This window comes from Sphaeramia orbicularis, chromosome 15, assembly GCF_902148855.1.
Source record: "Sphaeramia orbicularis chromosome 15, fSphaOr1.1, whole genome shotgun sequence".
Lineage (NCBI taxonomy): Eukaryota > Metazoa > Chordata > Actinopteri > Kurtiformes > Apogonidae > Sphaeramia > Sphaeramia orbicularis.
Genome location: NC_043971.1, coordinates 24,317,889 through 24,344,245, shown reverse-complemented (window position 1 = coordinate 24,344,245; position 26,357 = coordinate 24,317,889). Strand labels below are relative to the sequence as shown.

The 26,357-nt window shown below is 38.4% G+C and overlaps 1 protein-coding gene across 3 annotated transcripts in view; it reads left to right on the top strand.

Moving 5' to 3' along the window:
- macrod2 (mono-ADP ribosylhydrolase 2) overlaps positions 1–23,239 on the top strand; it is a 451,045-nt gene extending 427,806 nt beyond the window's left edge. For all 3 annotated transcript variants that reach the window (XM_030156348.1, XM_030156347.1, XM_030156345.1), the window contains 3 exons: positions 14,788–14,826; positions 17,612–17,680; positions 21,926–23,239. The gene's annotated coding sequence lies outside the window, so the exon portion shown is untranslated. The remainder of the gene's footprint in view (positions 1–14,787; positions 14,827–17,611; positions 17,681–21,925) is intronic.
- The last annotated feature ends 3,118 nt before the right edge of the window (positions 23,240–26,357 follow it).

Here is a 26,357-nt window from a genome sequence, read left to right as displayed (position 1 = left end):
TTGTTTATTAGCAGCAGCGGTTGTAGTGAAAAGTCAAAATATGTCCAAACTTCGAGCCAGTTGCCTAAAATGTTCAGTTGTTGGTTGAACAAGACAGAGCAGCACAGCCAACAAGCTGAAGGGGGTGGGGTGTGAAGTGGCTCATTTGGATTTAAAGGGCCTTTCTGGTGTCATTACTCAGAAATAGGGTTAAAGATGGACCTGTGGAGTTGAATTAATGAAGAATTCAGACCAAGCATAGCATTTACAGTTTATGTAGACCACAGGGAAATGTTTTAAAATGCATAATTACGTTTTAAAAAGCAAAATATCACACCTTTATTATCTTACGTATACATTAGCAAATGTACACACCACTTATTTTATTAGATAGAAAATTTATTCACTTATCGACAAACGACACCCTGAGGTCCGACAGGCGAGGACATTTTCTCACAGCTCTTCAGTCTGTCATAGAGCCAAAGCATGGACCAATAATCTGTTTTTACATTTGCAGTGCATTTTCGTTTTTGTTGTTAAAATCAGAGGTAAAAACAACCAAGCATGTCACTAATCTCTCCCATCACAGCTAAGAAACCCACTCTGCTGAACCATAAGACTAACATTACAAACATTAGTGGAGTCTTTGACGTCACTGACCCTGAACATGATTGACTGAAGGTTACGCTAATTAACTGCAGTTTAGATATTACCTTTTCATCAACATTTAAGGCCTTTCGGCTTTAGTCTGAATATCCTATACTGAAAGCTGATGTGTTGCTCATTGGAACAGAATCATGCTGCAGGTTTCTCCTCTAACATCTTTCTAAGTGAAACCTAATTGTTTGTTCCATGGCAACATCAGTGTGTAGTGACAGAGCGAAGGCTCCACTGTACTGGAGAAAAAGAAGCTGTTAAAAAAGCAGAGTTTTGTCTCTTTGCTTTTATGTTGTTGTTTTTTTCAAACTAACCAGTAACACCAACTGACAATAAGAACTGACAAAAAGGAAAAAAAGTAAAGGTTATTATTGTTGTTAGAGGTTACTGTTTGTGGTTTGAGATTAATATGAACAAGGGGAAGCGTGGCCTCTTGACCCTCTCAGAGTGTTTAATACCAGTCCAAACATCTAGAAATTGTTAATTTGTTAATTGTTAATTTTTCAAAATGAACTTAAAAGCAGAGAAAATTTAGAAGCAATCATCTACTTTGTGTCTTTATATTTTAGTTTGTATACCTGTGTCTCTGAGCAGTACCTACTTATGCTGACAGTGAATAAGTTTTACTGTAGCTGTGTTTCTAGACAGATTTGATAACGCTGGTCATCTGATCATCGTCACAGCAGGAGGCGTCACTCATCAGCCTGCTAATGAACAGGTCACACTGTACACTTTAATGATGTCGCATCACACAACTTGTTATAGACATTTCTCTATAGTGTTCTCAAATACCTGCTTATGCATTTACACATTTATTGCACATACTCTCAGTTGTCAACTCTATCTGTTGACACCCTGCTGTTCTCACATAGCTCAATATTGCACATTTGGAGTGTGTATCACAGCTAAGCATCTCAGTCCCAGTACAGTCACACTACATAATGCAACCCTGGAGACAGCAGCTTTGAGTTCTGGTGCAGTTTCACTCGTCATCAATTTAAACTGTTGTTATGATGTAAAGAATATGTGAAATGTAGATATTAATACAAAGTTATGCCATCTGTTGTTTACATTGTAGATCAGTTAATATAAATATACAGTCAGTGTTAAGCATACAGGTGTTAATCATAGCACTACAAATGACTCAAATTTATCATAAAAGCTTAAATTTTTTGAAGCCAACATCATGCACGACCAAAAGCCATAACATTCAAAGAAATATTTCATATGAGGGATTTTATAGAGCTCTCTAGAATATCAGTGTGCAGAGATATGCAAGGTGGTAGGCAGAAGAAAGGCTCTGTATTTTAAATCAGGCTGTGCACTCCACTATATAAATCATATGTATTAGATATCTGCCTGCACAGGCAATGAGATTTTGAGTCTGATATTTGGGATGCTATAAAGGCTCACCAAATTGAATCAGAATCCGAGCATCCTTTATTTATGAATATTCATAAGATACTTTAAAATGTAAATTGAGGCTATATTGTTATTGTTTTTGAAATATCTATCCAGCATGCCTTGTTCTGGTGACTTGTGTGAGTGGGCAACCGCTTCAGTGAGCTCATGGAACAACCATAAATTAAAATAAGACTGTCTTTGCCTAAAGCTAGGAATAAATAAATCTGAGTTGTGAACAGAAATTGTTTTTCCTTCATGCAGTGTGATTCTCCTACAGGAGTCGATAGCTATTGTCTTAGCTCCAAAGGTAAGATTTAAGGGCTGCACAGACTCAATGGCACTAAACAGACGCTCATCCGTCCTTTTTAATCAAAACTTTGAGCAAGATTCTGCTGTAATGCATTTGCATTGATGTGATGCGGTGTTACAAACCTTAGGGTGTGTGGGTTGTGTGACTGCACTGTGCTATAACAATGTCTGTCAGGTTAGTGTGTGTGGCTGTAATGGACACAGCTTTTAATGTGGTCGAAAGACAGTGCTTTTCCTTTAATGCTTGCTCTTCGATATATAGCTGACTATAAAACACGACAGCTTTGCAATCAAGGGAGCCTGAAACATAAATGTCCCTTATATTTTCTTCTCTTTGATAAAGCTGGCCTTTGCTAGAGGCTGACTATAGGATGAAAGTAGCTCCTTGTGTACAGAAGGACGATGGAGAGAATGCTTTACAGAAGTGCCTGTACCTTTTTTATGTAGCTGGGTGCAGTCCAGACAGGCTAGAGGGACAAACTGTAATCGTGTGCTAAAGCCAGGCAAAGGGGGGGGGGGGACTGCAGGGAAGATGGAGAGAAAGAGGATGGAGAGACAAACTCAGCAGGTAATCCCAGCAGTCTGAACACAGCAGAGACATGGCAGCGTTACATCAGCCCTTGAGGCTGCTGGAGCTGACGTCCATACTGCTCAAATCTCAATTGATCAGTATCTGTTTTCATTCCTCTCCTTAGGCCTCTTGTTGTTAAAGCATCACAGAAACTTGTTGAGACTGCAGTTGTTGTCTGCACAGTGTTTACTTGTTTATTACTTGATTACATTACTTTTTATTTCTGGACTTTTGAACTACCTTTTGGATAAGCTAGGGTTAATACTAATGGCATATCAGTAGCATATCTTCATTAACATTGTGACTTTGCCAAAACATTCACCACTCACTGCATGTGAGGAATTGAACAGACAGCTAAGCTCCATCCACAAGTACCATATGGTGCCCAAAAACAGCATGCACATAAGGTACGTACACTTTCCACAGTAAGATCTGCAAAAAAGAAAAAAATAAATGAAAAAGGCATCAGAACGAATCCCCATTTAACAACTGTCATGAGACTTGGTTTTACTCTCTTGTTTGCAAGTGTTATTTGGGAGATGTTATTGATTTCTATGTATTTTACTGTCCCAGGGGTACAACTTGAGCATAACAACAAGCAGGCACAAATGGCTCTTCTAAAATCCTGCAGACTTAGTGTCAGCAATGTGCAGGTACACAGGCTTATCACAGCACAGTGACCCTGTATGGCCATTCTTTTATGTCAAACCATTAAGCACAAAGAGCAGAATGTCTTACTAATCCATTGCAAACTGGCGGTGCATTGTTTTGAGCAGTTTGAATAATTTATGTCTGAATTCATTGGTATATTCCTCTTAGAATTTGTTGTTACTGAAGTACGCTTTGGATTTCACGCTCCTTCTGAAATAGGAAAGGATTCCAAGCTTTACTTAATTGGTTGGTTTGTGTCCTTTTGTCTTGGTCTTTTGTGAACAATGGGCCAATGGTGATGTTAATCTAATTTTGGAGAGCAATGCAGTCTTTCCTGTGGCTAAGAGTTGTCAGCACAATTAAACTTTTGGCATAACATTGTATATTGTAACACTGAGTGGCTCCTCAGGGAACAAGCTGCCAGTGGTTTAGGACAAGCTATGCTTGTGTTTTATAGCTTTTTACACAAACTATGAAAATCCAGGAGCAGGATCTATGCCAATAACAGCCCTGCTTTGGTAGAGTGCTGTGATTAGACCACCTTGTCCTTCGCTGTATTAATGCAACTCATTGTTCTGCATTTTTCTATGCTTCTCATTGTTAAACTCCATTCAACTCTTGTTTTGATGTGCTTTGACAATTAATAATTAATAATTTTAGATCACTAGATATCAAATCAGGCAATGTTTTCCTAGAAATTTCTCATGTGAAAAGGTTATTTTTTCATAATAATGAAGTCCACAGTCTGTTGGTCCCTTGGAGTCTGGGTGATCTCAGTTCTTAGCCATCATCTTGCAGTATAGCTGTAGAGCATTGTTTCATAGGGTCTTATTGATGAGAAACACATGACCCTGGCTATTTTGTTGGAGATGGAGAATAGACCAACAATACACACAAAGTCTATTATGCTAGTCACCTCTGCCCCAGAAGCCTGCTTCTAAGAGAGGGGGCCCCGTCTAATAGGCTACAAGGACACACTTTCCCTCTGTTGCTTTGAAGTTCCTCTTTTGATCAGCTCTCTTATCCCGTTTCCACCCCTCTGTTTGGTTCACAAAAATGGCAAATGAATCTGCTCTGAGCAGAGAGAATTTGTCAGGAAGCAGGGATGCAACTTACATGTTGAAAAGTCTGGAATACGTTTTAGTTTTGGTCTCTCGTACACATGCCCCTCAAAAAAATAAAAATAAAAAGGCAAAGCATACATAGATGCTGTTTGAGTGATGAGTGATCTCTGTATGGGTTACCTGTCTCCTGAAGGCAGCGAGAAAGATTTGATGTTGGCACTACATCTGTTAGAAACAGAAGTATACCCAAGTGAGATACTGACAAGAATGGTCTTTGAGACTCAAACATGACAGCTGGGATTTTAAATCTTTAACCCTTTGGATTGTAAATGTCATATAGCATTTGCATCGACATTTTTCAGTTGTCGACCACAGGTTTAGTGGAATGGCTCTGATGTATTATGATTTAGTACAATGTAAGCCGTAGTTTATGAAGACCATACACTAATTGTGAAATTCTGGGCTGATATCAATCTTTGAAATAACAATTTGGCCAATAGTCAATAATTGATTTAGATTTTTTTCCCTGAGAAACAAAAATTTTTGCCAGAAAAAAATAAGTAGTTAATGTTGGCACAAAACCAGTCACACAGATTTCTGTAACAACCTTTAAGGTAAAGCCACTGATAATCCTCAGCACCCTCAGTGAATGCCTTCTTATTTGACAGGTCAATGGTCAGTACTTGTGTTCTACCAATATTTTGCACCCTAGTGACTATGAAATACAATCTATATCATAATACTGGAAGGTCTCAGAGCGAGTGTGTGTGTATCTGCACAGTTCTGAGAAATTGAGACGTTTTAAACTTGCCGATTTGGTACCTACAGTTGAGAAATAGGTCCATCTCCACATTAAATATCTCGGCAAGTTGATAGGACCAATATTTTGGGAGATGTTAGCCATTCTGGAATACAATAGCCTTGCAATCACGTTGCTCGGTGGACCGAAAGCGCAATACCACGCTGCATGATGGGAAATGAAGTTAAAAACAGGAACAACACATTTATTAGCTTCAGTCCATGACGGTTGATGGGAAGCGCAGTACCATGCTGCATGATGGGAAATATTGCCCATAAGCAAAGGACCACGCTGCATGATGGGAAATGCAGCGTGGTCCTGCACTAGTAATATTGCGCTAGTAATATTATGCTCAGAAAATTCTTTGCCTTACTTTGAACAAGTGAAAGTAGCAGTAAAAGCCAATTATGTAAAAGAGTAATATTTGATTCAACGTCTTCATTCTCTGTAATGATATCTCCACCAGTCCCACAATATACTGCTGACACATAATCATGCTGCTTTCTCGCTGACCTTTCAGCGATCAAGAGCTGCTCTACCAGGACTCCTGTTTTCTCTGCAGTCTAGACGAGCACTTTGATTATATTGACCTGTCCACTCCCTGATCTCCTGTGGAAAACCTGCCCAGAAGAGGCACCACTTCATAACGACAAATCAGTCCGCCACAAAGCCCTGGTCCTCTGACACACAAACACCGCAGCTTCCTCTTTAACTGGATGCTCATCCACGTTTCTTCGACTGCTGTGTCCCATTTTAATGCAGTATGGGGGGTTGGTCCGATCACCTTGTGTCAAATTTACCAGCCCCCCCGCAAGACTGTCTGACTGTCTGTGGCTTGCTATAGTAAACCACAACAGACACTGGAGAGAAAGGGGCAGCCTCCTGCAGCAGGCCTGCTAACAGCACAGGGAGAGTCTAAAGATTATGTAAAGTAATTCAGAGTGATGAGAGAGGAGCAAGCCACTACTGACAGCAGGTTTAGCAGGTATGTAGGTCACACAGGGGGAGGCCTCTTTTGCATTTTTCCTTTTCCATGTCTATTTTTGTGTTGTCTCTCTTTTTCACTTCTTCACTTAATCAGTTATTCACTTACTCCTTTCATCTCAGTGTTTCTCAGAATGTTCTTGCTCCTTTTTTATCTCTTTTTTGGTCTTCTGATAGACCACTGTGACTGTCTGGCTGCTTTGAATAGAAAAACACTAAATCCTAAAAGAGAGATCAAGACTGAGAGACGCTGCCAGTGGAGACGACATACTTTATTAGCTTTCGCGTTTCTTTCAACCCTGTTTCTTATCAAAGGTTTGCCACTGGTCACTTGTCCTTCATTCTTTGCAACATATGTTTTTTCACTTGCCATTTTTCTTCCTTCCAATCAACTTCACTTTCTCTGTGGCATATCTTAACCCTGAAGCAGATGGTATCCTGTTCTCTTTTCAGTCATTCAAAAGTACTTTGTGTTTTCTCATCTTGTCAAGCATGACCCAGTCCTGTGTAATGAGCTTGGGTCTTTTCAGTCAGTTTAGAAGACCCTGACCCAACTCAGTGCCACCCCACCACAGCCGCCACTACAAGGTTACCCAAACCCGCAAGGGAGCACAATGCTGCTTAATGTCCACAACCTCTCGGCCTTTTCTTACAGGGAAAAAAGGCGGATATTAATGAGTGACTCTTCAGGAGGATAGCAGCAGAGGGGCGGTCACAGTGTTTACTGAGCAGACTTGTTTTCGTCTCCCTACCCTGCAGGTCACAGCTCAGTGCTCTTTAATTGGCTCAGATTGTCAGACACTGTTCCATCTCATAGAAACGAAAACTCCGACTATCAAATACTGCCCCCCTTTTTCTTACAAAATCCTTTTTTCCTGTTGAGAATGGCATCTCATGCAGCTAAGCCATTTCCACAAGCTGCACTACAAACTGAGCATTAACATATGAAAATGGGCTGCTTTCCACATTTACCAGATCATTAGTTCTTTTGGTCAGGCACTTGTTGAGGTCCACCCGCTCTTGTTTTGCTAGAGCGGGGAGATGTCTTTAATTATCTTTGCAGTAGGCATATCAGGCTGAAAGCTATTAGTGCATGCAAAGTTCAATGAAGGGGCTCTTTGATACTTGTTTAATATACATGGCCCAATATATCCCAGACCTGTGTCTCTCATAGACCACCCAGTTTACATTTTGAAATTAATTCTGCTCACATCTACTAAAAAGAATAGAGCTTCTCAACAGATTTTGGTATTGACTTGACATTTTTCTATCTTATTCTCACAAGATAAAGTGCCTTTGAGCAGACAGCAGCTCACTGCTTTATAAAAGCTGCAGAAACTTGACAAAAAAAAAGCTTTATACAATCAGTCAAAGACATTCAGTCTCTAAATGCTTTTCAATTGTCATTCATTTCATTTGGGCATACTTGAGGGGTGTTTTAGCAGAAGTTCCTTGGGAATTATTCGGTAAAAGAAGTCATTTCTAACAGCTCCAGTGCACATGTTATGAAGTGTCGTCCATTGTTTGAGTGGGAGCAGCTGGACACCTGCCTGACCTGACTGGGATCAAAGCTCTGAGACCGGTTCAGACAAGAGAACAGCCTGCCACACCACGGTTTGAGGATCAAATGAACAGAAGAAATTCTCCCAGGAAACTGACACTGCAGGGCACAGACACTTCTAGACCTCCACACCTCCATTGATTTTTACTCTACTCGAGACAGAGGAGTTGAATAAAAGGACAGTGAGATGTCCTGTGGCTGAGGGGGATCTGTGGGACAAAAGAATCCTCCTGTTCTACCCAAGGTTCCTGTCTGGAACATTAAACAGAGACTGATCCCATGCTGCCACATGGGTGACCCACAGGGGCTGCCTTCCTGAGCTGACCTGGAAGGACAACATTAAACCTGCTGGAGATTGAGGCACAATGTCTGGAGAAAAATATATTAATATGGTTTGTGCCAATCACAAATCTAGCCCATGTATAGAAAGATTTCAATATGAATTCTGCGTCGTTCAAACACATCGCCATCATAGTTTAATATTGTGGTGCACCACGCTAATGCTGACCAACAAAATGCTAACTACCTCTCGTCTAATAAAGGAATGAAAGGTGGGGGGATGTAATTTTCTGCTTGTCTGCATATGAGGGTGACTTATGCCCAACTCTCTTCCTTCCTCTCCCTTTTGTCTCGTGTGCACATGCATGCGCACACTCTCTCATCTTCCTTACTGATGGATTTTTTCTACAGGATGTTTTCAACTTCTGAAAGGCTGAAGTGACTAAAAAAGTTAAAGAATGCAAAAGTTTAGCAAATTTTTTGGGATCTCCTGTGTGACCGCTGTTAACTTGTAATTGTTCTGAAACCTTCTCTGAGCTATGATGATATCATGAAGGATGATAAAGAGATAAACAGATTACAGCTTTCACATGTAAGAGAGAAAATACAGATCAGATCACAAACCGTTTAAGCTGTATTACCAATCTGTCTTGTCTGTTGACATGAAGGAATGTTACAGGCATTTAAGCGCAATGAAATATAAAAACTGGAATAACATCTTCAAAAAAATCTGTATTCTATAGATGCTAAAATAAACCATCGACAAATGCTATTAGGGATATGCAGTTGTTCATATGGAGAAGATTAAAAGCTCATTAATGTCAAAATGGGCCAATACAGTTTAATATAATAATTTGCCTAATAGGTGATGTAGATGCCATTGCTGTATTCTGTTTATTTTATTTTATTATTACTTGTTTCTCCTTTTGTGCCAGGGAAACAAAGAAATTGTCTTTATTAAAATAATAAGTTTATTTTGAATGGGCAGAAGTCAAACCAAATAAATTTATGAAACCCTGTATATAACCCTGTAACCCATAACATAACACTTAAACTTTAGCCACTTCCATTATTGAGATATCTTATTTGCTAATAGCCGACATCAGTCCTCAAGTCAAGAGTGTCCAATAACGATCTTCACCCACAATTAATACTGTATGACAAAGTGTGATGCCTCTCTGTCCCTGGGAGGTTAGAGCTAAAATCAGTTTAAAGCCATATCCAACAGGGAGGGAGCGTTAAATACAAAAACAATGATGAACAATGAGCTGTTGGCTTAAAAGTTGGCATTGGCATCGAAAGACGGTGCTTACTCTCACTATTTCTGGCAGCTCGCCACACAAACCAGGCAGTGCTCTCAGAGCCTTTGCCATCACTTCTTCTGAATGTTACTGCCAGTCTGAACGACCACATGGGCTGTAAATTCACTAACCTCACAATAAATCTTCAGAAGTTTGAGGTTTCTGTCAGAGGTCTCCGCTCAATGGAAGCTTACTTTAATGATCATGGGACAGTTTCCTGGAATACCTGTACTCCACACAACAAAGCCAGTAAAGAGACAACCTCCAATCATATTCAAGCCAAATAAAACATCTACTTAATCATCATTCTTGAAGGGCTTGATGAATGCAGACCCCCAAAGGTTAATTCTAGCTGTCCTTGAAAAAGAAAACTCTCAAACTGTCTTAACAGTGGACTGGCTACAATGCTCACTGATGCCTCCTCAACCCTTTGTCACCAGAGAGAGACATCCTTGATCTTAGAGTGTTCTTCCCAGATTTACATGAGAGATGATGCAACAGGGGAAACTATTTGACTGTGTCTGTTAGAGATGCAGGGCTTCGAAGATTTGCAGCCCCTGACCATGGAGGGGTCAGAAACGTCAAGATCATTTTCACAGACCATTTCCTCGCTGAAAACCTACCTACACAGGCATATTTGGAAAAGACAAGCTTACCCATTGCGATTCCTTTTATATTTCATACTCGTTTTCATTCTGCAAATGCTTCTTATGCAGCATTCTGCCTGTGTTTTTTTTTTTTTTTTTTTTTTTAATTTAGTGTTTTTAATTTACAGTTTCTCTTTTATGCCTTTGGGTCATGCATGTCTTATTATTCTTAATGATAAGGGAAGCTCATGCAGAGAATGGACACTCGTATATGATGTTCCACTTTTCTTTTGTCTGCTCGTTTCTCTTGGTTAGCTTGGCTCAGCGGGAGATGCATTTGGGGTAGTTTGCTCTTGGGGAGGAGGGTTGTTCCTGTTTGGAACTCTGCTGTTTGTTGACACCAGTACTTACTTCCTTATCGCTAATGGCAGTTTTCTGCTACTTTTATTCTGTCTACTCATTCTTGATGCTGAATTTTTTATGGCACTTGTTGATGTGAAATAATACTTGAGCCCATAGTACTCAGGTGAATGGGGAGACACAACGACTTTGAGCTGCAATGTGTGACATTATGTCAGTTTTCACAGAATTAAGGGGAAATTAATAACAAATACAGTGATGAAAAATACCAAACAAACCTCATTTTCATGCAGAATTTAATTTTAACACCCCCTTAACATTAGTAAATAAGAGTAGAACATGAGGAACAATTATTGCATGTGGTGTTTCAACCCCTTTATGTTTTCAAACTAAATATTAACCAAATATGTACAAGATAATACCAGTGAGATGAGTGATGCAGCGCTACAGGAGTTGCTAAAAGCAATCATCAGTGAGCACATTATTAAATATTTTATAGGGGGATAAACAGTAGCTTAAGGGAAAATGAACATTGCATCTTGGCAAATGAGAATCTTTACAAGGCAAATAAACAAATAAAATTCTGGAAAAACCAAAAACCTCTTTAAAACTATATAAATGTACTATGAGCTTTGAGACACACTGCACAAATTATTTGGCAAACAGCTTCAACACTGACAGGTCGCTTGAGCTTTTCATAAAATAAAACCTTGGAAATGGCCAAAAAATAACATATCCTACTGATATCAACAAATGTTCTTTCAAATATTATGAAAAAGTATACCAATCAAAAACTGTCATTGATAACGCCAGCTGCACTACTAAAATGAGTCTACAACTAGTGCCTTCAACTCAGACATTACCGTAGAGGAGATAATAGTAGTCATCTCTCAATTTCCAAACAAAACCCATGGGTCTGTCTGGGTTATTACTGAATTTTACAGACCAGACTGGCTGCTTTACTTCTACATATGTTCAGTTATGCCAAGTCAGAGCTTCCCCATTAGTTTTATATTGCCAATATTTCACTGGCATTTATAAATGGATAGGGATTTTCCTGCAAATATCCTTCTACAGACTGGTTTTGCTGCTTCAGATGGACATTTACAGTCTCAAATGTAAAGCAAAATGTCTGATTTTGTCCCATTAACTCCAACTTGTCACCTTTTTAACATTATGTACCAAACAAACATGCTAAACTGTCTGCCATAATTGATCTTGACTAAAGAAATGATCACATTTAATGGAAAGTTTAGATTTTTTACTCTAAAACATGTCAGATCATAAAATTCTAGAAAAGCAAAGACTGTTACTCCCAGAAGAAACTCACTGCGTTTTACAAACAGGCCGTCAATTCTATAAAAGGACCAAAGAGGTACCAAAAGTGCTTTGCAAAAGTGTTTCACTTTACTTCACTGAAAACTAAGTCACATCACTAAGAAAAATACTTTTCATAAGATTTGGCAACTCTCTCTTGACAGATGGCAAGACCTCCATCCCATTCACCTGACATAGTGTGGCCTTGGCACTTACTCACTTTCCTGTGTTGTGACAAAATGCTGTCTGCAAAACCCAGCTGATACTCTTTTGTGTATGTGTGTATTTACGGTTGTAACATATTTTTGAGTTTTCTCCTCCTAGATCTGAGAGTTCACCATGTTTTATTCCACCAGGGAAGAAATGTTCAGTTCAAATCCACACAGTACATGAACATAAGACAACTTAGATGCTCTTTTTGTGGTAGAAACATTCCAAAACAGTTGTTTCTTTTCAGTTTTCCTCATAGGCCTGCACAATATACTCACACAAAATGTAAAATATAATCACATTGTTGACTTGTGAAATACTTGTTTCGCTGAGGCTTCATTCGCGAATTTGCGCGTGAAACATAAGCTCTCTGTGATGAACGATTGGCGCATGGTGTAAAGATGTTTTATTGGTACTATGGTTTAATAATAGGGGTGGAGTTAAAAATGTGTACCATAGAGCATCACAAAATATATAAATGAGCTTAAAGTACATGGCTGAGTAATCAGAGCATCATCCGATAGGTCAAATTTTCACATGCTGAGTGTAAATAAAAGCCATGTACAAATAAAATTACCTCTCCTATCCCTCACATCTCCAGCAGTGTTCTGTGATGAGTTCGTCACACATGTTCATATCACAGTGATAAGGAAAACATGATTTGTCGCTCTGTGCTGTTTCCTCGTCCTTCGTCTTTGTATTTTTACATGAATAAAATTCTAAAAGTTTAAAAACACACACATGCTGTTAACATGCACATGTAACGTTAACGGAGGGCAGGAGACACCATTAAGGATCCCTCCTGGTCATTGGTCTTAGATTCAGGAAACGCTGTTAGCTGTCTAGTTTCCTGCTGAGGGAGTCAATTCAGTCTGCTGTTTTTCTCCTTTTCCTTATCAGCCCTCTGTGGACTGTGCCTCTCCTTCACTAGAACCTTGACAGAGGCCCGTTTTTCTCTCTCCCCCCATCTTGTTTATGTGTTTACCACAGCACACTCACATCCTCCCCTAAATGATAGCCCCTCTACTGTCAGCACACAGGAGTCAAATTAGAGAGCGAGACAGACCAAATGCTGCTGCTCTCTCCATGCTTCAGGCAAACGCTGCTGGGGCCACAATCAATTGAAATTCTGGGCTTTTTGCTTTGTTTTGATCAGTGCTACATATTAGAGGGCGAGAATTCTACCCTAGCACCCAGAATTCGTTGTTGCTACCTGGGAGAGAAAAGACTGAAAGGAGCATCTGGAATGAGGGCAGTGCTTCAGTGAGCTCCTGCTGCTGCATAGACGCAAAAGCAGAAGATGGAGGCTCTGTTCCAGCAGAACAAACACCAAAGCACCATCAGGCACACTCCACATGCCCCGATCAGCTTTAATATTCGTAACGTGATTATGTGGAAAAGTGTTAATGCATGGCATATCATTTCATGTCCTTGCATAATGTATTGAGTTGCCACTAAGTCTGCTTAACTAACATATGTGGTACAATGTGTTTACACGTTGGCTGTCAGTTTACTCTGAGGCATTTACATTAGACTCAGCTGACTTCTTTGATGAATTTATTATAAAGCACAACATATTCAAACTTAATTTCAGGTTTCTACATAGCCATTTTTAGTTTCAAACACCTATTAGATATTAGAACATTGCATTAGAACTGCTGTGATCTGGGCACATGGTGATATAATACAGCAGTTACGCATGAAACAGTGTTCACGTCTATTTACTCTACTCAGCCAAGATTATTTAAATTGCCTTTTTTCAATATATTTTGTAGCAAAAGTTAATAATATTTTATCCTTGCATGACATTTGTAGCACCATCTCTGCATCCCCACATCTCAACTGTTAACTGCATCAGTATAATGTTATTACAAAAAAAAAAAAAAAAATCAACATCTGGGACAGTTGATTTTTGCTCATTTTTCCTCATTTTCAGCCATCCCTGGGCACCGGGTGTCAGAGAGAAAGGACATGACAGCTCAGAGGTCCAGATTTCCAGAAAATTAAAAAAAAAAAAATGTATACAACGATCCTGTTTAGAGTCCAGGAAAATGTGCAGCCTTGCGCTTATCCAGACTGGCAATTACAGCCCAGACACCTATGTTTCTATATGAGCTTCTATAAGAGATTAAAACACTTGTTGCAGTAAACAAACATACTGTACACAACACTGCAGCCACTTTGGATTCCACACGATCTTCTGTCACGCCTAAACAGTTGTATTTGTTTACATCATCGCCAGACTGCCTGGGGAGAGCGAGTTATTTTTATGGTGTGCTTTGTTTGGATGATTGTTGTTGCAAAGGGGAAGCAGTGAGGTCTGCTCTGGGACTGGGGAAGAAGGAATCGTGTGACTACAGAGGTAACAGGGAGGAGATGCGGGGAGGAAGATGGGGCGGGGAGTTCGTGCGCTGCCTTACAGGGATGGCAGTGTAATTAATTTTGCATGCATCTTTCTCCCTCCTTGCATTTGTTTTGTTCTTTTTGAAGTAACTGAATTTCCAGGCATGTGAGACAGTTAAGCACCAGCCGTAATATGAATATAATATGTGTATACAGAAAAGTGTTATTCTCCCATTCTTGAAAGAGTTTGGGATTAACTGTTTTTGAGTGCACAACAATTTGATATTACAGTTGTGGAAACCGTTTATATTCCATCAGTATCCGTCCTTTACGTGTAGAACTCAGCGCCTGCATGTCAGTAAGGTCTGTAATGAGTATCATGTTTACATTTATATGTGCTTTACATTACAGATGTCTCTGAGATCAATGAAACTGGCACCAGCAATGGAGGTGAGTACAGATGATGTTTTTCTCTATGAAATATCCACACTGGGTGGTGCGATGCATCACTGGAATCCTGGCACTTCACACAAAACATCCCTGCTGTATCCTGTCTACGTTTGTTTTTCCACTTGCTTTCGCTTCTCACAGCTGGATATTCCTGTCTGATATCCAGCTGCTCTGTTCTTATCATACCTGACTACACTCAACACTTTGATAATATATAACAAGTTTAGTTTATGTAGGTGTGTTGTATAAAGAATTGTGTTTCCATCCACACATTGTTATGCAAATGTAGAAATACAGTATTATCACAGTCAAAGGTGTAATATGCAATATCTGAAGAATTGTACTTGCATTAATCAGTTACTATAGCAGAGCTGTAGCAATGAGTACTTTGTCAACTGTCTAGGTTGACTGGATCGATGATAACAGCGTGTAAATTGATTTTTAGGAGACAACTCAAATCCATGAATCCATGAATATCCAAAAGGGTGACACTAATACTTTGTCCCAAATGCCCCAGTGCCTTTTCTGCTCATCGACAACTGCAACAACCTATGTTATCTTATATATTTTTTTATTATTTATTTTATTCTTTTTATTGAAATTAGAACAATGACAATATAAAAAAGTTATATATAGTATCCGATATATGTGATGTCAGAACAAGAACACTACACCTGCACTCGAATCTCATCTCATCTTATCTATGAATGTCACACATTGTACCTTTAATGAGATATGGAGACACCTTTTCGGAATGAACTCCAAAGTAGAAACAATTTACTCCTGACTGATGAGCTGCTTCCCCAATATCTTCCTCTAATACCAAACTACGGCTGGTAGTATGCAACGTCCAAATTATTCCTCAATCTGATCCATGAAACAAATCATATCCATTTTAGATAGAAAATAGTAACAGAATGCTCTACTTCTACTCTGCACAGCCTAGTTCAGTCATTCTGCGCCAGTTGACGGAAATGCCTAATTCTCATTTTGTTTTTTGCAACATTACAAACATTCGTTTCACATTCTCTTGACAATTGTATGCAAACACAGCTACTAACTGAACGGTTTACAAAAGGAAAGAAAATCTGGCGACACGCATGAAACCAGCATAATGGGCATAAAAACTACAAATCAAATCACATCAAATAAATAGCAATTATGTAAAAATATTTCCAAACAGTTTCACAACAAGAAACACTGTAGAATGAGATTTAATAGAACCAAAAGGCTGGTTATGACCTGGAAATAACCAACAGGGCTCCATCTATAGAACTTAATCATCTAGCTCACACATACCAAGTCAATAAATTACACAAATATTAAGAAGCGAGGTGTTTAAATAGTAATTAAACCACTAAATCAGTCCAGGTACAGTTTATTTTAGTGTGCATTATATAGTTAGTTGTGTTTCACAGTAGGTTAGTGACTTAATGTAGCTCATCTGAATATACTAGTTAATTTAGTGTTTAGAGCACAGGTGTCAAACATGCAGCCCAGGGGCCAAAACTGGCCTACCAAAGGTTCCAATCTGGCCCACAGGATGAATTTACAAAGTGAAAAATGCAAAAATTACCCTGAAGATATTAACAGTTAAGGGCATCAAACTCAAAACAAATAGCACAATAACCTAGAAATAATGACTCCAAATTTTCTTCTTGGTTTAATGTGAGGAAAATAATTTGATATTATGCCGATAAATAACGGCAACACCATTTTTTTCTCTTCGATTTATTGCAAAGAACATTAAATTCTGATATCCTTTAATAATAAAATGTCAATAACCTGAACAAATATGAGCAACCTGAAATATCTAAAGAAAAATAAGTGCAATTTTAACAATATTCTGCCTATTTTGTGCCTTGGAAGATCTGATCTTTAATGCACATGTATAAATCAAGTTGAGGCAGAATATCGATAAAATTGTACTTATTTTTCTTCAGAAATTTCAGTTTTTTTCCAGTTATTCACATTTTTTTTGTTCTGGATAGAAATAGTTTCATCATTTAATGTTATTTTTGGCACTAAAAAATTTGAAGTTGTCATTATTTATAGGTTATTATGCTATTATTTTATTGGTGCGGCCCACTGGAGATCAAATTGGGCTGAATGCGGCCCCTGAAAGAAAATAAGTTTGACACCTCTGGTTTAGAGGAATAATCTGCTGTGAAAAGACAAAAAGGAGTTCATGTGGTACCTTTTACTTTTCCTATATTTATCTAACATCTTTAAATTAAGATTTGGACCAAAATAATGACACATCCAGTCATCTGATTTTGGGGTTTAGCTATTTTTAAGGCCTTGTAAGTACACAATTAAAAAAATACAAAATAAAAAATCACAGACCAAACAGTGAACCAGTGTAAGGAGGCGCACACTGTGTGCTGATGTGATCAAGCGTCTTTGCCCTAGAAGTGAATGGAGCAGCAGCTTTTTGTACCAGTTGGAGACAATGTAGGGAGCCCCGCATTACAGTAATCAAGCCGTTTGCACTTTGATTATATGTTGGATCAGCTTCATTAAATCTCAGATGCAGATGCCATAGCCTGCATCAGAATAAGCAAACAAAGTACTATAATTTGTGTATAATTTGTGTAGATATAAGGCAAACACTATGATTAGCTACTGAGAGGCTCCAGTTGGACTTGGTACGGCACAGACTGTTGGGCTGAACTGATGCAGGCAGAAAATTGACAAACATTTTACTTGATTATCACTCTTCGTACCCCCCCGCCCCCATCCCCACCCCTATTCTTCCTTTTTCCTTCCATTGCTCCCTGTCTAGAGATGAAAGATCATGTGAAGAGTCTAGAAGAGTCTGATTCAATTCCAACTGACATCATTCAGTCCAAAGGTAAGGATGTAGATGAAGCACTCAGACTCACTCTCTTGTACTCACTCATCTCTCACATCTTTATTTATAAACCAATTCTTATTAGTGGCCACAGCTGCTGAATTAAAATGCACTTCATCCGGAGAATCTTGGCGCGATGCAGCTGAGCGTTACCCAGCTTCATCCTCCTTCGTATTTTTTTTTTTTTTTTTTTTTTTTTTTGCCCTGAACTCCCCGTCTGTCTCCATCTCCTCTCTGCAGGGGCCGGCGACAGGCAGCACAGCTTGTATGTGCTCCTCCAGGGCCAAATGCATTTGTATATCCACTCTTCCCATTTCAGGTCCACAGCTATGACCCTGATATTTTGGTATAAACGTGTCAGGACGTCTTTGGAGATTGAGTGTGATGAATTACCTGCAAACTCAACTATCAGACGTTTAATAAATCAAGTGAGCAATGCATATTATTTCAACATGCAGCCAACACAGACTGTGGGGGCAGTAATCATGCCAATAAATCATATTTGATAAGGATACCACACTGTTGTTATTCTCAGGTCTCCACTGAGATTCAGAGTAATAAGATGCTGTGTAATTTGAATGTAGACATCTGTACAGTATGCTATGAATTTCTAAGTCTTCATTTCTTTCTGTGCAGCTCTGAAAAGCCAAAGAATTGAATTCAGATTTGGGCATCGAATAGTTTCCAGGTAGAAAAAAATTCATTAAGCAACTGTTGTGAACAGATTGTCGAGGTTGAATAAATAGGACAGGCTAGCAGCATATGAAATAGCTTGGCAAAGACAAACTGGTGGTGGAGAAAGGAGAGAGCTTAAACAATGCCAGACAAAGCGCCAGAGAAGAAAAAGCTTGTTGTCGAACAACCGCGAGGATAAGGGTGGGATGGTGTATGAGGGAGCTGGGTGGCACACAGTGTGCAGATAGAGTATATTATCAAAACAGATGACACTGGGCAACCACAACAAACTCTGCTTTTTTCTTTTTTTTTTACTTTATCCTCCTATAAAGACGTGTTCCTCATATTGTTGCCACTCGGTGAAGTCAGTACAGAGAATACATTAGCCTTGTGTCTGAAACACAGATTCCTGGAAATGACAGATCCAGTTTTACATCTTCAGTAACAATCCTTGTTCTTTCTTTTCTACAACTGAAACACATTTTGTTTTATATTTTCTAAGAGACAAAGATTTCATCATTTGTTTGTTTGTCTGTCTGTCCATCCAAAACATTTATATGGAGTTAAACCTGGGCTCTGTTCCAGAATAGGGGTTTAGTACTAACTCAGAGGCTCAGTTTAAAGGTCTCAGGTTCAGCTCAACTCTGAATAAGTTACTGCCGCAACTTACTCTGTGAACCTTCTCTGGCAGGTCTTCATTATCAAATCTTAACTTTGCGTCTCCTTCCTGCTGTGTGAAGGAGCTCTCTGATTGGCTGTTCATTTCCTCATTCATACAGATGATATGACAGTGTGTATCTAAAGTACAGATACTTCCATGATCTACGCATTGACTATAGTTCACATTCACTTGTTTTCAGTAGTGCAAATATTGGGATGTGTTGCTCAGTCTCTATCCTCTGGCACCAACATAACCTCATTTGCCTCTAGATGCAGAGTGAGTTTTTGGAAAACTGAAAATGCCGTTGTGATCAGAGAGTATAGCCAGGTACCAAATTAATATCAGGGTCTCATTATAACAACTAGGTGAGTACTGAATTAAATTATTATATAGTGCAGTGATTAATTTGAACCTTACATTCACACATTACATTTGAAAGATTTATGCTCAGCGCTGAATAAAATCAGCCCATTTTCAGTCTTTTCGGCAAGTGGATTTTTAATATGCATGCACATTCAGACAGCTGTCAGCTTGTCAGGACAGTTCACGTACAGGGAAACATTCACTAAACACACTGTGAATGCTTAAATAATGCAATAAAAGAACATTATGTCTACAGGTCTATGATCAGTGAGTCATCTCTGTCATGACGTGCAGAGTTGCATGGAGGGAAAATTAACTTCTATTGGTTCTTGTCAGACCGTAAAATAAATTATAATCCATTTTGGAATTTGGCGACAGAGGATGAATGAATGGCCAGTGTTAAATAACTTACCAATACCTAAATGTCGTCTAACCTCCTCATTCTTCACAGCTGCTAGTTTTTTTTTTTTCTTTTTTAGACAAATGTGCATATAGTCTGCTCATGCATTTACTTAGGCACATATTTCTGCCTAAAGTGAATTAACACGGTGGTTTGTCCTTTTGATTATCCATTACTATGGTGAATCATCTCTTAAATGGGTCATATTTTGCTAAACCCACTTTTATTAGTCTTTGGTTCATTTATTTGTGTATTTGGACCCTAATAATTCAAAAAGTTTGAATTTGAACCCTCCAGGTGCTGCAAAGCTATCTTTATATTCATTTTGGCAAAAATCGAGTGGATTTCCACAACCTGTTTCAATTCCTGCTTAATTTGTTACGTCTATAACTAGTTATGTCACGACATTTGTACATATAAGGTCAAGACTTCCAACGAACATTTCTCCGAGTACGACATAATTGTCAGCAGCAGTGGTTGTAGTAAAAACTGAAAATATGTCCAAACTTTGAGCCGATTACCTAAAATGATCAGTTGTTGGTTGAATGGGACAGAGCAGCACAGCCAACAACCTGGAGGGGGCGGGGCATGAAGTGGCTCATGTGCGTTTAAAGGGCCAGCGCTGAAAACAACCTTTCTGGTGTCATTACTCAGAAATAGGGTTGAAGATGGACCTGTGGAGTTCAATTAATGAAGAATTCAGAGCCAAGCAAAGCATTTACAGTTTATGTAGACCACAGGGAAATGTTTTAAAATGCATAATTCCATTTTTTTAAAAAAGCAAAATATCACTCCTTTAAGTCCAGTGATATATGTTTTTTTCATTCACCATGCACAGACGGAGTTGACTTAACTTTATCAGCTGTTTCGGCACTGAAAACTCAATGTCACATCTCAAGTTAGACACAGAGTTTGTTAAACCTGCTTTCTGGAAAAGAGCCCTGGTCACTAAAGCATAAAAATTGTGAATGACCCCATGACTCTTGTCCTTGTTCTGATATAAGGACAAATATTTCTCCTTCTCAGTATTTTGGTCTATGACAAACTGTCCCCAAAACTGCATTTTGCTTAGATAACAAAGCATTTGGTAAATTAAACAAACATCTTCTGATCAACTGTGATCACACATTAAAGCCAGTTTTAAGTAACATTTCTTCTCATAACACCTGATCATATCACTATAAAAGAACAGTGACGACATTGAACCTGTAATTCAGCCAGGTTGAGACTACAGCTACGCCAATGCATTTTCATTTCAAACAGTTGTAAAATGACAGCTGGTGATGTGACACAGCCATGATTAATGAGGGAAGGACACACAAGGACTGATAAGGCAGCAAATGCGAGTGTCTCAGATTCTGTTTGTTCAGTGGTTCCCAACCTTTTTTGGCTCCTGACCCCATTTTAACATCACAAATTTCTGGTGATCCCAGACGTTCAAAATGGAGACCTTTTTTTTTTTTTTTTTTTTTGTTAAAATTTGTTTTTGATCATGTAATAGTTTGCTGTACTATGTTGCAAATAAACATTAATTTTAGACGACATTAAGGCTATATAATGTATATTATTATGGACGGAGGCACAAAAGCCAGGCTGAGATTACTGCACAAAGTCAGAATTTTATTTTCCTTGGTCAGGATATGTACAGTCAGTCCAGCTTGGATTTACAAGCCATGGAGTTTGATAAATGACAGTGAATGGAGACATGTGTTTTATGTTCAGTTATTGATATCTTTGCTGAAAGAGACACTTTTTCTTTAGTTTTCTCTGTTTTAATATAATAACGTTTGAATTTATGCTGTTTATATCTGTATCTAAATTGAATGTAGGAAAATACATGATTTACACTGAAAAATGAAAAATACAGAGGATAATATAATGAATGGTAATAAATCCCTTAAAGATTAAATAGAGGACAAATCATTTGGGAACTGCCACAAAAGTTGCACTGGGTCTTTATGGGTTAATCACCGTGAATCCTACACACTGGACCACTATGATAAATATAATTGCACAGGCTGGCATTGTAGTTGCAGTTTGACTAATTTTGCTGCACTAGTTCTCTTACAAAACTGTTTTAATGTGGATGCGCCTGGCTCTAACCCCAGACTGTGAATCTTCTGTGTTATTTTCTTTTTCCAACCAGACGCTGTTGAGAAGAAAGAATGACCAGCTGAGGGAAAGACAATCAACCTCATCTGACAGCCAGCAAACTGTGCGAAGGCCAACCACACTGGTGTCAGAGTGGCCCATGGCAGTATGGGATCTGACACTGGCCCAGGGCAAACCAGTAACTCACAAGATGCTCACATGACCAACTTTACTTAGCCTTTTATCTCTTTGTTTAGAAATTTCTCATCCCTGAAGTATGTATGTCTATGTATGTATGTACAAAACCTTACTATAGGACTTGAACATATCAACCAGAAGATGAGCCATACCTCACTGTGTGTTAAGAGTCATTCATCATTTTTGCCAGCTGTGTGAGATAAATAAATCAGGTTCAAGTCTTTTTATTTGATCTGTACCCACTGTGAGAGCATGGGGAAGCTGTCAGAAGACAACAGCCACAGCTCCTCCACGTTGACACTCCAGGCTGGGTGATGCTTAACATCAGCCATCCTTTTGTTCTTACAACTCAAATACCACCACCTCAGTCATCATGACATGATTCAGCAGCAGAATACCTGACAGCGCCCTGCGTTTGTAAGCCCCTGCAGAGTGCAACACACAGACACCTGCCATGTCTTCTCACACATTACGGCAGATCCAGCTCCATTGTTCCGTCAAATCAGCCAATACTTTGATTCACACCAAGGTCTCAAAAGTGGTGTGCCACTCTCAGGCCTTTCATCCCCAAACATCACTGATTACATCCAGTCTCCACCGCTGCTAAATCTGCAGCTCGACTCGTTTACCAGGAAAACTGTTCATCCACACCCACGCACACTAAAGAGGATGTGAGTGTCTCAACTAATCGATTAGTTCTTTCCCCCCGTTTTTCGTTTCCAGTGCATGCCAGAAAATTGCTTTGAACGTCACCAACATAAACAGGAATTAGTCTTCTCCGCTTTTGCTTGTCTCCTTACCAGATTGTCTATAATTGTATAAAAGGAATCTGCCTTATTTCATATCAAACCACAGAAATCACAATCACAGACGTCACAGAATGAGGTGGTCCAAGTATGACTTCTTGGTTGTGGATTGCTTGCAGATGATTTGTAATTTTAAGTACATCACATAATGGCTAATACCTGTTGTTAATGGTTTATTAGTTTTTCCCTCAGTTGATTTCAACAATAATTGAGTTTAATGTTGGTATGATTCCTCAAATATTTTCAGTGGTGCCATACTAAAGATCAGTTGAATTACAGTTCTATGAAATGATGCCTTCATACTTTGATGTTTGCTTTGCTAAACTATAACAGAAACGACTAATAAAGTTTAAGGTGAAAGCCATGTCTCAGCTTTTAATGTTCCATCTCATTCTCTCATTCCTGTAATAAATTTCCTTCAGTTTATTCATGTGAAATTGAAGAAGTGTAACAGAGCGACCGGCCGTGTGCTTGTGGACAGACAGAAACAATTACTGTGTCCTGTGATCTCCAGGATGCTGCCTGTCTGGAACCCAGACTCGCTGCTGTATCAAATGAGACAAGATATCTAGCAGACCCCCTCACCCCAGGGAATATCCCTCCCTCTGAAAACCTCACTAATGGCCGGAGACCTCACAAGGAGTTTGTTATCGCACACTCGGCAGTTGTGAACAGAACAGAACCTCTCTATCAGTCACTTCTTTTATCCTTAAAGAAAGAAGATGCTTTTGATTCTTCTAAAATATTTACCTCTCAACTTCAAACCTCATGAAATCAGCAGAACAAAAACACAAAACTAGATATTTCAATAATCAGGAAAAGGCAAGGTCACATGTACAAATGCCAGTCAAGCATCTTTACAACCAGAAAAAAAGTACATATGGACAAGATACAGTCACAACACATGGGCAATGTTTATTTCAGTCATGTTACTAAGCAACAGCCAAACGTCAGAGCCAACACACATTCTTGTATTTTCTCAAACACAAACAGTAATGGAATGGATCCAAAGCAGCTTGTTTTTCTAATCTGCAAACTATGTGGAACACCTCAAAAGTCTGAATTTGGATGTGACTGTTTCTGTAGTTTCCACTCTTATTCTGTTCACTAAGAGGTGATTTAATTCAATTAAAAAAACTTTATTTGTCCCTGGGGGCAATTTTTGGCACATACGAGCAGAATGATGACGCAACATGCAAGTCACTTGATAAGGATAAAATTAACTGTAAGTGAACTGCAACCAACATAATTATACATTCCTCAGTAGATATTAAAGCAGTAAGACCTGACAGGCTTTTTAGGAGTTAGGCTTTATAGCAGGGGTTTGCAAAGTGGGGTATGTGGACCCCCAGGGGTACTTGACATTTTTTGGGAAAAATGCATTAAATAAGTCATACCGAATACCGGTACCGAATACAAAATAAATAATGGGAATTAATGCTGAAACATAAAACGCAATAAATACATTCATATAATAGTTTTAATGTCAATCATCTTGTTTAAGCTTTGGTCACATTTTAAGAAGCGTTCTATTTTATATTATTCAAAATGAGTTTGAGGTTGTTTTTTTTTAATGAAAAATTCATTTATTAATTATTGACCAATTTATTTATTTTTCTTATTAAAGAAAAAGGGCACTTTTCAGTTTATATTTTGCACACAAAATTTACTTTAAAATATGTGTTCTTTTTTATATATATTACAGTTAAATATATGTTATATACAGGACCAAATTTTACCTAATTTTTTTTTAATCAAAAATGCTGAAGCAAGAGTTTGGGGTACTTGGCTAAAACGTATATTTCAGGGGGTACTCCACTGTAGAAAGTTAGAGAACCACTGATTTACAGTGATCGTAGAACATTTACAAAGCAGCATGAAGTGACACTGCTAACCTAGTGAAGGTCCATAAAGATAAACGAGTCAAACTAAAAATTCTACAATGTACTGACTTCAGAGACACTGACTGGTGACACACAGATGCAGCAGAAAGCAGACGTTAAACTGCACAAACTGAAATAATGCCAACAAATTCCAGAATCTGAAATCATTCTTTCCTTTCACAGCTCTCTGCCCAGTTCAAATTAACACTAAACTACAAAAAATACACAAAACAAATAAAAATTTTAACTTTCCATTTTGTTTAATTGGAAAAATGATGATGATAAAAAATGTTAATGTCAGCTGTTATCAACTGACATTAACATGTCAATAATTATCAGGATACATTAAAAATCACTTATTTTGCTGTTTAAAGGCTGGTTATCCACCCTGAGGGAAAATGAAGAGATGAAATGATTATTTATTATCAGAATGTGACAAATATTTCAGAAATGTAGCAGTAGAGCATTTAAAACAATTATGATAAAAAGTTAAATAACTGAACTCTAAAGTATTTTGTAAGCATTTAAACACAAAGTAAACATTTATTGCAATGATATTAATCATTGTATAAAATTACACTGTTACCCATAAAGTAGGAATAAAATGTGTTTACCTCTTGTCATGAAATCATTGTGATAATGTGATTCATTCTTGATAAAGTTTAACTGGGACAGTGTGGAATCACTTTACCTGGTCAGAGGTGATTAATGTGTATAAATAGGAATAAAAAGAGGAACATGTCTGAAAAAAAAATTATTCCAACTTTATAGGCACTTTCTGATGCCTTGATTATAATACTTGTTAGCAACAAAACACCTGAATTTAGTGTGTCCCAATAGTTTTGTCCATGCAGTTTTTAAAGATTAACCCATAAAGACCCAAACATCCACCACTGACCACAACCATCTACTGATCTACACTGTTTAATACCTGTTGATCCACTAATCCTATCAATACATGTAAATAATTGGTGTAGAATACAGTTTTTCATCTTTTCATGGTCATCAGATATGACCCATTTGGACGTTCAACGGCTCCGTGGTGAAAGTGGAAACACCGTCATCTTCTACAACATTGATTCACCAGTAAAACCCATGGAGTTGGATCAATGACAGCGAATGGAGACATTTGTTTTGATGTTCAATTGACATTGTTGAAAAAAGGCCACTTTTTATTTGTTTATCTCTATTTTTGATATAATAACCCTCAACTTTAGTCTGAGCTTTTATGAACATCTACATGATCAGTAGCATACCTGATTTCCACAGAAAAAGTGTTACAATAAATGATGAGAAATTACTTAAAGGAGTGAAAATTTGCTTTTCTTTAAAAGGAATTATGCATTTTAATACATTTCCCTGTGGTCTACATGAACTGTAAATGCTTTGCTTGGCTCTGAATTCTTCATTAATTCAACTCCACAGGTCCATCTTTAACCCTATTTCTGAGTAATGACACCAGAAAGGTCATTTTCAGAGCTGGCCCTTTAAATGCAAGTGAACCACTTCATGCCACACCTCCTCCAGGTTGTTGGGTGTGCTGCTCTGTCCTGTTCAACCAACAACTGAACACTTTAGGTAATCAGCTCAAAGTTTGGAC